This window comes from Vespula vulgaris, chromosome 7, assembly GCF_905475345.1.
Source record: "Vespula vulgaris chromosome 7, iyVesVulg1.1, whole genome shotgun sequence".
In the NCBI taxonomy this organism is placed as follows: domain Eukaryota; kingdom Metazoa; phylum Arthropoda; class Insecta; order Hymenoptera; family Vespidae; genus Vespula; species Vespula vulgaris.
This window is the reverse complement of record NC_066592.1, coordinates 7,388,907-7,401,763: the sequence shown is the minus strand read 5'-3', so window position 1 is coordinate 7,401,763 and position 12,857 is coordinate 7,388,907. Positions and strand designations below refer to the sequence as shown.

Below are 12,857 nucleotides of genomic sequence, written 5' to 3'. Positions count from 1 at the left end.
TTTTATAAAGTGTTATAAATCATATTATAAATTTGTGAGTTTTGTAGGGACAATTATATATCATTGATCGCCAAATGTTCGGCGGCACTTTGTAAAGAAAGATCGGACTTCTTACGAAATAAATATCCATTACTTAAATTGGTAATTCATAAATCATTCAAAGAAATAAGAAGTTCGACCTTTATTTACAGCATTATTATTCTATTATATTATACTATTGTATTGTAATGCGTTATTTTGTACTATATTGTATTATACTGTACTATATCATAGCGAATTTTACATAATAAAGTAAATATTTATGTAGTTATCAAATCTATTAATGTATTTCCTATGCCCTACCAGTACAAAAAAAATAAAATTGTCAGTTTCATATTGTAGAAGAAATGAACATTTTTCGGAAAGTCGATTTTTCCACCTACTCCCGAATTATGTGATCCCAATAGATTATTAATTTAGGGCGAAAATTTGCACATTCAATCAAATTTGTATATTTCAACATGAGACATACTAGCTTACTTGGTGCCAGGATTTCACGTGCCATCTCTTCACACATCATGTGATCCTGATACAAAACTCGCTTTGCGGGAAACTTGGAAACTTTAGCAGTAATTTGAATCTTTAATTGGAGACAATAGGGTAACTGGAAGTGGCAAGATTTCATGTGCCACCTCTGTACACATCATGTGATCCTAGTACAAAACTCGGTTTGCGGGAAACTTGGACGCTTTCGCAGAAATTTGAATTTTTAACGGGAGACAATAGGGTAACTGGAGGTGGTAGGATTTCACGTGCCACCTCTGTACACATCATGTGATCCTAGTACAAAACTCGGTTTGCGGAAAACTTGGACGGTTTAGCGGGAATTTGAACTGTTAACAGGAGACGATGACTGACCTGGAGGGGGCAGGATTTCACGTGCCACCTCTTTACACATCATGTGATCCTAGTACAAAACTCGGTTTGCGGGAAACTTGGACGCTTTCGCAGAAATTTGAATTTTTAACGGGAGACAATAGGGTAACTGGTGGTGGTAGAATTTCACGTGCCACCTCTTTACACATCATGTGATCCTAGTACAAAACTCGGTTTGCGGGAAACTTGGACGCTTTCGCAGAAATTTGAATTTTTAACGGGAGACAATAGGGTAACTGGAGGTGGTAGGATTTCACGTGCCACCTCTTTACACATCATGTGATCCTAGTACAAAACTCGGTTTGCGGGAAACTTGGACGGTTTAGCGGGAATTTGAACTGTTAACAGGAGACGATGACTGACCTGGAGGAGGCAGGATTTCACGTGCCACCTCTTTACACATCATGTGATCCTAGTACAAAACTCGGTTTGCGGGAAACTTGGACGCTTTCGCAGAAACTTGAATTTTTAACGGGAGACAATAGGGTAACTGGAGGTGGTAGGATTTCACGTGCCACCTCTGTACACATCATGTGATCCTAGTACAAAACTCGGTTTGCGGGAAACTTGGACGCTTTCGCAGAAATTTGAATTTTTAACGGGAGACAATAGGGTAACTGGAGGTGGTAGGATTTCACGTGCCACCTCTGTACACATCATGTGATCCTAGTACAAAACTCGGTTTGCGGGAAACTTGGACGCTTTCGCAGAAATTTGAATTTTTAACGGGAGACAATAGGATAACTGGAGGTGGTAGGATTTCACGTGCCACCTCTTTACACATCATGTGATCTTAGTACAAAACTCGGTTTGCGGGAAACTTGGACGCTTTCGCAGAAATTTGAATTTTTAACGGGAGACAATAGGGTAACTGGAGGGGGTAGGATTTCACGTGCCACCTCTTTACACATCATGTGATCCTAGTACAAAACTCGGTTTGCGGGAAACTTGGACGCTTTCGCAGAAATTTGAATTTTTAACGGGAGACAATAGGGTAACTGGAGGTGGTAGGATTTCACGTTCCACCTCTTTACACATCATGTGATCCTAGTACAAAACTCGGTTTGCGGGAAACTTGGACGCTTTCGCAGAAATTTGAATTTTTAACGGGAGACAATAGGATAACTGGAGGTGGTAGGATTTCACGTGCCACCTCTGTACACATCATGTGATCCTAGTACAAAACTCGGCTTGCGGGAAACTTGGACGCTTTCGTAGAAATTTGAATTTTTAACGGGAGACAATAGGGTAACTGGAGGTGGTAGGATTTCACGTGCCACCTCTTTACACATCATGTGATCCTAGTACAAAACTCGGTTTGCGGGAAACTTGGACGCTTTCGCAGAAATTTGAATTTTTAACGGGAGACAATAGGGTAACTGGAGGTGGTAGGATTTCACGTGCCACCTCTTTACACATCATGTGATCCTAGTACAAAACTCGGTTTGCGGGAAACTTGGTCGCTTTCGCAGAAATTTGAATTTTTAACGGGAGACAATAGGGTAACTGGAGGTGGTAGGATTTCACGTGCCACCTCTGTACACATCATGTGATCCTAGTACAAAACTCGGTTTGCGGGAAACTTGGACGCTTTCGCAGAAATTTGAATTTTTAACGGGAGACAACAGGATAACTGGAGGTGGTAGGATTTCACGTGCCACCTCTTTACACATCATGTGATCCTAGTACAAAACTCGGTTTGCGGGAAACTTGGACGCTTTCGCAGATATTTGAATTTTTAACGGGAGACAATAGGGTAACTGGAGGTGGTAGGATTTCACGTGCCACCTCTTTACACATCATGTGATCCTAGTACAAAACTCGGTTTGCGGGAAACTTGGACGGTTTAGCGGGAATTTGAACTGTTAACAGGAGACGATGACTGACCTGGTGGGGGCAAGATTTTACGTGCCACCTCTGTACACATCATGTGATCCTAATACTAAACTCGGTTTGCGGGAAACTTGGACGCTTTCGCAGAAATTTGAATTTTTAACGGGAGACAATAGGATAATTGGAGGTGGTAGGATTTCACGTGCCACCTCTTTACACATCATGTGATCCTAGTACAAAACTCGGTTTGCGGGAAACTTGGACGCTTTCGCAGAAATTTGAATTTTTAACGGGAGACAATAGGGTAACTGGAGGTGGTAGGATTTCACGTGCCACCTCTGTACACATCATGTGATCCTAGTACAAAACTCGGTTTGCGGGAAACTTGGACGCTTTCGCAGAAATTTGAATTTTTAACGGGAGACAATAGGATAACTGGAGGTGGTAGGATTTCACGTGCCACCTCTTTACACATCATGTGATCCTAGTACAAAACTCGGTTTGCGGGAAACTTGGACGCTTTCGTAGAAATTTGAATTTTTAACGGGAGACAATAGGGTAACTGGAGGTGGTAGGATTTCACGTGCCACCTCTGTACACATCATGTGATCCTAGTACAAAACTCGGTTTGCGGGAAACTTGGACGGTTTAGCGGGAATTTGAACTGTTAACAGGAGACGATGACTGACCTGGAGGGGGCAGGATTTCACGTGCCACCTCTGTACACATCATGTGATCCTAGTACAAAACTCGGCTTGCGGGAAACTTGGACGCTTTCGTAGAAATTTGAATTTTTAACGGGAGACAATAGGGTAACTGGAGGTGGTAGGATTTCACGTGCCACCTCTTTACACATCATGTGATCCTAGTACAAAACTCGGTTTGCGGGAAACTTGGACGCTTTCGCAGAAATTTGAATTTTTAACGGGAGACAATAGGGTAACTGGAGGTGGTAGGATTTCACGTGCCACCTCTTTACACATCATGTGATCCTAGTACAAAACTCGGTTTGCGGGAAACTTGGACGCTTTCGCAGAAATTTGAATTTTTAACGGGAGACAATAGGGTAACTGGAGGTGGTAGGATTTCACGTGCCACCTCTGTACACATCATGTGATCCTAGTACAAAACTCGGTTTGCGGGAAACTTGGACGCTTTCGCAGAAATTTGAATTTTTAACGGGAGACAATAGGATAACTGGAGGTGGTAGGATTTCACGTGCCACCTCTGTACACATCATGTGATCCTAGTACAAAACTCGGCTTGCGGGAAACTTGGACGCTTTCGTAGAAATTTGAATTTTTAACGGGAGACAATAGGGTAACTGGAGGTGGTAGGATTTCACGTGCCACCTCTTTACACATCATGTGATCCTAGTACAAAACTCGGTTTGCGGGAAACTTGGACGCTTTCGCAGAAATTTGAATTTTTAACGGGAGACAATAGGGTAACTGGAGATGGTAGGATTTCACGTGCCACCTCTGTACTCATCATGTGATCCTAGTACAAAACTCGGTTTGCGGGAAACTTGGACGCTTTCGCAGAAATTTGAATTTTTAACGGGAGACAATAGGATAACTGGAGGTGGTAGGATTTCACGTGCCACCTCTTTACACATCATGTGATCTTAGTACAAAACTCGGTTTGCGGGAAACTTGGACGCTTTCGCAGAAATTTGAATTTTTAACGGGAGACAATAGGGTAACTGGAGGGGGTAGGATTTCACGTGCCACCTCTTTACACATCATGTGATCCTAGTACAAAACTCGGTTTGCGGGAAACTTGGACGCTTTCGCAGAAATTTGAATTTTTAACGGGAGACAATAGGGTAACTGGAGGTGGTAGGATTTCACGTTCCACCTCTTTACACATCATGTGATCCTAGTACAAAACTCGGTTTGCGGGAAACTTGGACGCTTTCGCAGAAATTTGAATTTTTAACGGGAGACAATAGGATAACTGGAGGTGGTAGGATTTCACGTGCCACCTCTGTACACATCATGTGATCCTAGTACAAAACTCGGCTTGCGGGAAACTTGGACGCTTTCGTAGAAATTTGAATTTTTAACGGGAGACAATAGGGTAACTGGAGGTGGTAGGATTTCACGTGCCACCTCTTTACACATCATGTGATCCTAGTACAAAACTCGGTTTGCGGGAAACTTGGACGCTTTCGCAGAAATTTGAATTTTTAACGGGAGACAATAGGATAACTGGAGGTGGTAGGATTTCACGTGCCACCTCTTTACACATCATGTGATCCTAGTACAAAACTCGGTTTGCGGGAAACTTGGACGCTTTCGTAGAAATTTGAATTTTTAACGGGAGACAATAGGGTAACTGGAGGTGGTAGGATTTCACGTGCCACCTCTGTACACATCATGTGATCCTAGTACAAAACTCGGTTTGCGGGAAACTTGGACGGTTTAGCGGGAATTTGAACTGTTAACAGGAGACGATGACTGACCTGGAGGGGGCAGGATTTCACGTGCCACCTCTGTACACATCATGTGATCCTAGTACAAAACTCGGCTTGCGGGAAACTTGGACGCTTTCGTAGAAATTTGAATTTTTAACGGGAGACAATAGGGTAACTGGAGGTGGTAGGATTTCACGTGCCACCTCTTTACACATCATGTGATCCTAGTACAAAACTCGGTTTGCGGGAAACTTGGACGCTTTCGCAGAAATTTGAATTTTTAACGGGAGACAATAGGGTAACTGGAGGTGGTAGGATTTCACGTGCCACCTCTTTACACATCATGTGATCCTAGTACAAAACTCGGTTTGCGGGAAACTTGGACGCTTTCGCAGAAATTTGAATTTTTAACGGGAGACAATAGGGTAACTGGAGGTGGTAGGATTTCACGTGCCACCTCTGTACACATCATGTGATCCTAGTACAAAACTCGGTTTGCGGGAAACTTGGACGCTTTCGCAGAAATTTGAATTTTTAACGGGAGACAATAGGATAACTGGAGGTGGTAGGATTTCACGTGCCACCTCTTTACACATCATGTGATCCTAGTACAAAACTCGGTTTGCGGGAAACTTGGACGCTTTCGCAGAAATTTGAATTTTTAACGGGAGACAATAGGATAACTGGAGGTGGTAGGATTTCACGTGCCACCTCTTTACACATCATGTGATCCTAGTACAAAACTCGGTTTGCGGGAAACTTGGACGCTTTCGTAGAAATTTGAATTTTTAACGGGAGACAATAGGGTAACTGGAGGTGGTAGGATTTCACGTGCCACCTCTATACACATCATGTGATCCTAGTACAAAACTCGGTTTGCGGGAAACTTGGACGGTTTAGCGGGAATTTGAACTGTTAACAGGAGACGATGACTGACCTGGAGGGGGCAGGATTTCACGTGCCACCTCTGTACACATCATGTGATCCTAGTACAAAACTCGGCTTGCGGGAAACTTGGACGCTTTCGTAGAAATTTGAATTTTTAACGGGAGACAATAGGGTAACTGGAGGTGGTAGGATTTCACGTGCCACCTCTTTACACATCATGTGATCCTAGTACAAAACTCGGTTTGCGGGAAACTTGGACGCTTTCGCAGAAATTTGAATTTTTAACGGGAGACAATAGGGTAACTGGAGGTGGTAGGATTTCACGTGCCACCTCTTTACACATCATGTGATCCTAGTACAAAACTCGGTTTGCGGGAAACTTGGACGCTTTCGCAGAAATTTGAATTTTTAACGGGAGACAATAGGGTAACTGGAGGTGGTAGGATTTCACGTGCCACCTCTGTACACATCATGTGATCCTAGTACAAAACTCGGTTTGCGGGAAACTTGGACGCTTTCGCAGAAATTTGAATTTTTAACGGGAGACAATAGGATAACTGGAGGTGGTAGGATTTCACGTGCCACCTCTTTACACATCATGTGATCCTAGTACAAAACTCGGTTTGCGGGAAACTTGGACGCTTTCGTAGAAATTTGAATTTTTAACGGGAGACAATAGGGTAACTGGAGATGGTAGGATTTCACGTGCCACCTCTGTACTCATCATGTGATCCTAGTACAAAACTCGGTTTGCGGGAAACTTGGACGCTTTCGCAGAAATTTGAATTTTTAACGGGAGACAATAGGATAACTGGAGGTGGTAGGATTTCACGTGCCACCTCTTTACACATCATGTGATCCTAGTACAAAACTCGGTTTGCGGGAAACTTGGACGCTTTCGTAGAAATTTGAATTTTTAACGGGAGACAATAGGGTAACTGGAGGTGGTAGGATTTCACGTGCCACCTCTGTACACATCATGTGATCCTAGTACAAAACTCGGTTTGCGGGAAACTTGGACGCTTTCGCAGAAATTTGAATTTTTAACGGGAGACAATAGGGTAACTGGAGGTGGTAGGATTTCACGTGCCACCTCTGTACACATCATGTGATCCTAGTACAAAACTCGGTTTGCGGGAAACTTGGACGCTTTCGCAGAAATTTGAATTTTTAACGGGAGACAATAGGATAACTGGAGGTGGTAGGATTTCACGTGCCACCTCTTTACACATCATGTGATCTTAGTACAAAACTCGGTTTGCGGGAAACTTGGACGCTTTCGCAGAAATTTGAATTTTTAACGGGAGACAATAGGGTAACTGGAGGGGGTAGGATTTCACGTGCCACCTCTTTACACATCATGTGATCCTAGTACAAAACTCGGTTTGCGGGAAACTTGGACGCTTTCGCAGAAATTTGAATTTTTAACGGGAGACAATAGGGTAACTGGAGGTGGTAGGATTTCACGTTCCACCTCTTTACACATCATGTGATCCTAGTACAAAACTCGGTTTGCGGGAAACTTGGACGCTTTCGCAGAAATTTGAATTTTTAACGGGAGACAATAGGATAACTGGAGGTGGTAGGATTTCACGTGCCACCTCTGTACACATCATGTGATCCTAGTACAAAACTCGGCTTGCGGGAAACTTGGACGCTTTCGTAGAAATTTGAATTTTTAACGGGAGACAATAGGGTAACTGGAGGTGGTAGGATTTCACGTGCCACCTCTTTACACATCATGTGATCCTAGTACAAAACTCGGTTTGCGGGAAACTTGGACGCTTTCGCAGAAATTTGAATTTTTAACGGGAGACAATAGGGTAACTGGAGGTGGTAGGATTTCACGTGCCACCTCTTTACACATCATGTGATCCTAGTACAAAACTCGGTTTGCGGGAAACTTGGTCGCTTTCGCAGAAATTTGAATTTTTAACGGGAGACAATAGGGTAACTGGAGGTGGTAGGATTTCACGTGCCACCTCTGTACACATCATGTGATCCTAGTACAAAACTCGGTTTGCGGGAAACTTGGACGCTTTCGCAGAAATTTGAATTTTTAACGGGAGACAATAGGGTAACTGGAGATGGTAGGATTTCACGTGCCACCTCTGTACACATCATGTGATCCTAGTACAAAACTCGGTTTGCGGGAAACTTGGACGCTTTCGCAGAAATTTGAATTTTTAACGGGAGACAATAGGGTAACTGGAGGTGGTAGGATTTCACGTGCCACCTCTTTACACATCATGTGATCCTAGTACAAAACTCGGTTTGCGGGAAACTTGGACGCTTTCGCAGATATTTGAATTTTTAACGGGAGACAATAGGGTAACTGGAGGTGGTAGGATTTCACGTGCCACCTCTTTACACATCATGTGATCCTAGTACAAAACTCGGTTTGCGGGAAACTTGGACGGTTTAGCGGGAATTTGAACTGTTAACAGGAGACGATGACTGACCTGGTGGGGGCAAGATTTTACGTGCCACCTCTGTACACATCATGTGATCCTAATACTAAACTCGGTTTGCGGGAAACTTGGACGCTTTCGCAGAAATTTGAATTTTTAACGGGAGACAATAGGATAACTGGAGGTGGTAGGATTTCACGTGCCACCTCTTTACACATCATGTGATCCTAGTACAAAACTCGGTTTGCGGGAAACTTGGACGCTTTCGCAGAAATTTGAATTTTTAACGGGAGACAATAGGGTAACTGGAGGTGGTAGGATTTCACGTGCCACCTCTGTACACATCATGTGATCCTAGTACAAAACTCGGTTTGCGGGAAACTTGGACGCTTTCGCAGAAATTTGAATTTTTAACGGGAGACAATAGGATAACTGGAGGTGGTAGGATTTCACGTGCCACCTCTTTACACATCATGTGATCCTAGTACAAAACTCGGTTTGCGGGAAACTTGGACGCTTTCGTAGAAATTTGAATTTTTAACGGGAGACAATAGGGTAACTGGAGGTGGTAGGATTTCACGTGCCACCTCTGTACACATCATGTGATCCTAGTACAAAACTCGGTTTGCGGGAAACTTGGACGGTTTAGCGGGAATTTGAACTGTTAACAGGAGACGATGACTGACCTGGAGGGGGCAGGATTTCACGTGCCACCTCTGTACACATCATGTGATCCTAGTACAAAACTCGGTTTGCGGGAAACTTGGACGCTTTCGTAGAAATTTGAATTTTTAACGGGAGACAATAGGGTAACTGGAGGTGGTAGGATTTCACGTGCCACCTCTTTACACATCATGTGATCCTAGTACAAAACTCGGTTTGCGGGAAACTTGGACGCTTTCGCAGAAATTTGAATTTTTAACGGGAGACAATAGGGTAACTGGAGGTGGTAGGATTTCACGTGCCACCTCTTTACACATCATGTGATCCTAGTACAAAACTCGGTTTGCGGGAAACTTGGACGCTTTCGCAGAAATTTGAATTTTTAACGGGAGACAATAGGGTAACTGGAGGTGGTAGGATTTCACGTGCCACCTCTGTACACATCATGTGATCCTAGTACAAAACTCGGTTTGCGGGAAACTTGGACGCTTTCGCAGAAATTTGAATTTTTAACGGGAGACAATAGGATAACTGGAGGTGGTAGGATTTCACGTGCCACCTCTTTACACATCATGTGATCCTAGTACAAAACTCGGTTTGCGGGAAACTTGGACGCTTTCGTAGAAATTTGAATTTTTAACGGGAGACAATAGGGTAACTGGAGATGGTAGGATTTCACGTGCCACCTCTGTACACATCATGTGATCCTAGTACAAAACTCGGTTTGCGGGAAACTTGGACGCTTTCGCAGAAATTTGAATTTTTAACGGGAGACAATAGGATAACTGGAGGTGGTAGGATTTCACGTGCCACCTCTTTACACATCATGTGATCCTAGTACAAAACTCGGTTTGCGGGAAACTTGGACGCTTTCGTAGAAATTTGAATTTTTAACGGGAGACAATAGGGTAACTGGAGATGGTAGGATTTCACGTGCCACCTCTGTACACATCATGTGATCCTAGTACAAAACTCGGTTTGCGGGAAACTTGGACGCTTTCGCAGAAATTTGAATTTTTAACGGGAGACAATAGGGTAACTGGAGGTGGTAGGATTTCACGTGCCACCTCTGTACACATCATGTGATCCTAGTACAAAACTCGGTTTGCGGGAAACTTGGACGCTTTCGCAGAAATTTGAATTTTTAACGGGAGACAACAGGATAACTGGAGGTGGTAGGATTTCACGTGCCACCTCTTTACACATCATGTGATCCTAGTACAAAACTCGGTTTGCGGGAAACTTGGACGGTTTAGCGGGAATTTGAACTGTTAACAGGAGACGATGACTGACCTGGAGGGGGCAGGATTTCACGTGCCACCTCTGTACACATCATGTGATCCTAGTACAAAACTCGGCTTGCGGGAAACTTGGACGCTTTCGTAGAAATTTGAATTTTTAACGGGAGACAATAGGGTAACTGGAGGTGGTAGGATTTCACGTGCCACCTCTTTACACATCATGTGATCCTAGTACAAAACTCGGTTTGCGGGAAACTTGGACGCTTTCGCAGAAATTTGAATTTTTAACGGGAGACAATAGGGTAACTGGAGGTGGTAGGATTTCACGTGCCACCTCTTTACACATCATGTGATCCTAGTACAAAACTCGGTTTGCGGGAAACTTGGACGCTTTCGCAGAAATTTGAATTTTTAACGGGAGACAATAGGGTAACTGGAGGTGGTAGGATTTCACGTGCCACCTCTGTACACATCATGTGATCCTAGTACAAAACTCGGTTTGCGGGAAACTTGGACGCTTTCGCAGAAATTTGAATTTTTAACGGGAGACAATAGGATAACTGGAGGTGGTAGGATTTCACGTGCCACCTCTTTACACATCATGTGATCCTAGTACAAAACTCGGTTTGCGGGAAACTTGGACGCTTTCGTAGAAATTTGAATTTTTAACGGGAGACAATAGGGTAACTGGAGATGGTAGGATTTCACGTGCCACCTCTGTACACATCATGTGATCCTAGTACAAAACTCGGTTTGCGGGAAACTTGGACGCTTTCGCAGAAATTTGAATTTTTAACGGGAGACAATAGGATAACTGGAGGTGGTAGGATTTCACGTGCCACCTCTTTACACATCATGTGATCCTAGTACAAAACTCGGTTTGCGGGAAACTTGGACGCTTTCGTAGAAATTTGAATTTTTAACGGGAGACAATAGGGTAACTGGAGATGGTAGGATTTCACGTGCCACCTCTGTACACATCATGTGATCCTAGTACAAAACTCGGTTTGCGGGAAACTTGGACGCTTTCGCAGAAATTTGAATTTTTAACGGGAGACAATAGGGTAACTGGAGGTGGTAGGATTTCACGTGCCACCTCTGTACACATCATGTGATCCTAGTACAAAACTCGGTTTGCGGGAAACTTGGACGCTTTCGCAGAAATTTGAATTTTTAACGGGAGACAACAGGATAACTGGAGGTGGTAGGATTTCACGTGCCACCTCTTTACACATCATGTGATCCTAGTACAAAACTCGGTTTGCGGGAAACTTGGACGCTTTCGCAGAAATTTGAATTTTTAACGGGAGACAATAGGGTAACTGGAGGTGGTAGGATTTCACGTGCCACCTCTTTACACATCATGTGATCCTAGTACAAAACTCGGTTTGCGGGAAACTTGGACGGTTTAGCGGGAATTTGAACTGTTAACAGGAGACGATGACTGACCTGGTGGGGGCAGGATTTTACGTGCCACCTCTGTACACATCATGTGATCCTAATACTAAACTCGGTTTGCGGGAAACTTGGACGCTTTCGCAGAAATTTGAATTTTTAACGGGAGACAATAGGATAACTGGAGGTGGTAGGATTTCACGTGCCTCCTCTTTACACATCATGTGATCCTAGTACAAAACTCGGTTTGCGGGAAACTTGAACGCTTTCGCAGAAATTTGAATTTTTAACGGGAGACAATAGGGTAACTGGAGGTGGTAGGATTTCACGTGCCACCTCTGTACACATCATGTGATCCTAGTACGAAACTCGGTTTGCGGGAAACTTGGACGGTTTAGCGGGAATTTGAACTGTTAACAGGAGACGATGACTGACCTGGTGGGGGCAGGATTTTACGTGCCACCTCTGTACACATCATGTGATCCTAATACTAAATTCGGTTTGCGGGAAACTTGGACGCTTTCGCAGAAATTTGAATTTTTAACCGGAGACAATAGAGTAACTGGAGGTGGTAGGATTTCACGTGCCACCTCTGTACACATCATGTGATCCTAGTACGAAACTCGGTTTGCGGGAAACTTGGACGGTTTAGCGGGAATTTGAACTGTTAACAGGAGACGATGTCTGACCTGGAGGGGGCAGGATTTTACGTGCCACCTCTGTACACATCATGTGATCCTAATACTAAACTCGGTTTGCGGGAAACTTGGACGCTTTAGCAGACATTTGAATTTTTAACAGGAGACAATAACTTACCTGGAGGTAGCAGGATTTCACGTGCCACCTCTTTACTCATCATGTGATCCTGATATCAAACTCTGTTTGCGGAAAGATTGGACGCTTTAGCAGGAATTTGAATTTTTAACAGGTGACAATTGCTTACGTGGAGATGGCCGTGTTTGATGTTTTACTTCTTCATGAATCAATTGATCCTGTGGATCACTTCTGGTCACTCGGTTTGCAGAAATACTTTTTTTAGAAGTTAACAATCGTTTACCAATTCTTGGTGGAAGAGGATAATGGTAGGGTTTA

At 43.7% G+C, this 12,857-nt stretch overlaps 1 long non-coding RNA gene across 5 annotated transcripts; it reads right to left on the bottom strand.

Annotated features, from left to right (window-relative positions):
* Positions 1 to 576: 576 nt before the first annotated feature.
* LOC127065396 (uncharacterized) lies at positions 577 to 12,592 on the bottom strand. 5 transcript variants are annotated; one of them, XR_007782031.1, is made up of 5 exons: positions 12,455 to 12,592; positions 12,102 to 12,200; positions 10,324 to 10,450; positions 5,117 to 5,243; positions 577 to 671 (listed from the first exon to the last, which is right to left on the bottom strand). It is a non-coding gene; the product is annotated as an uncharacterized LOC127065396 (long non-coding RNA). The 5 variants fall into 5 exon arrangements; XR_007782035.1 differs by lacking the exons at positions 577 to 671; positions 5,117 to 5,243; positions 10,324 to 10,450 and adding exons at positions 969 to 1,052; positions 6,006 to 6,132; XR_007782033.1 differs by lacking the exons at positions 577 to 671; positions 5,117 to 5,243 and adding an exon at positions 6,058 to 6,132.
* Between the last annotated feature and the right edge of the window lie 265 nt (positions 12,593 to 12,857).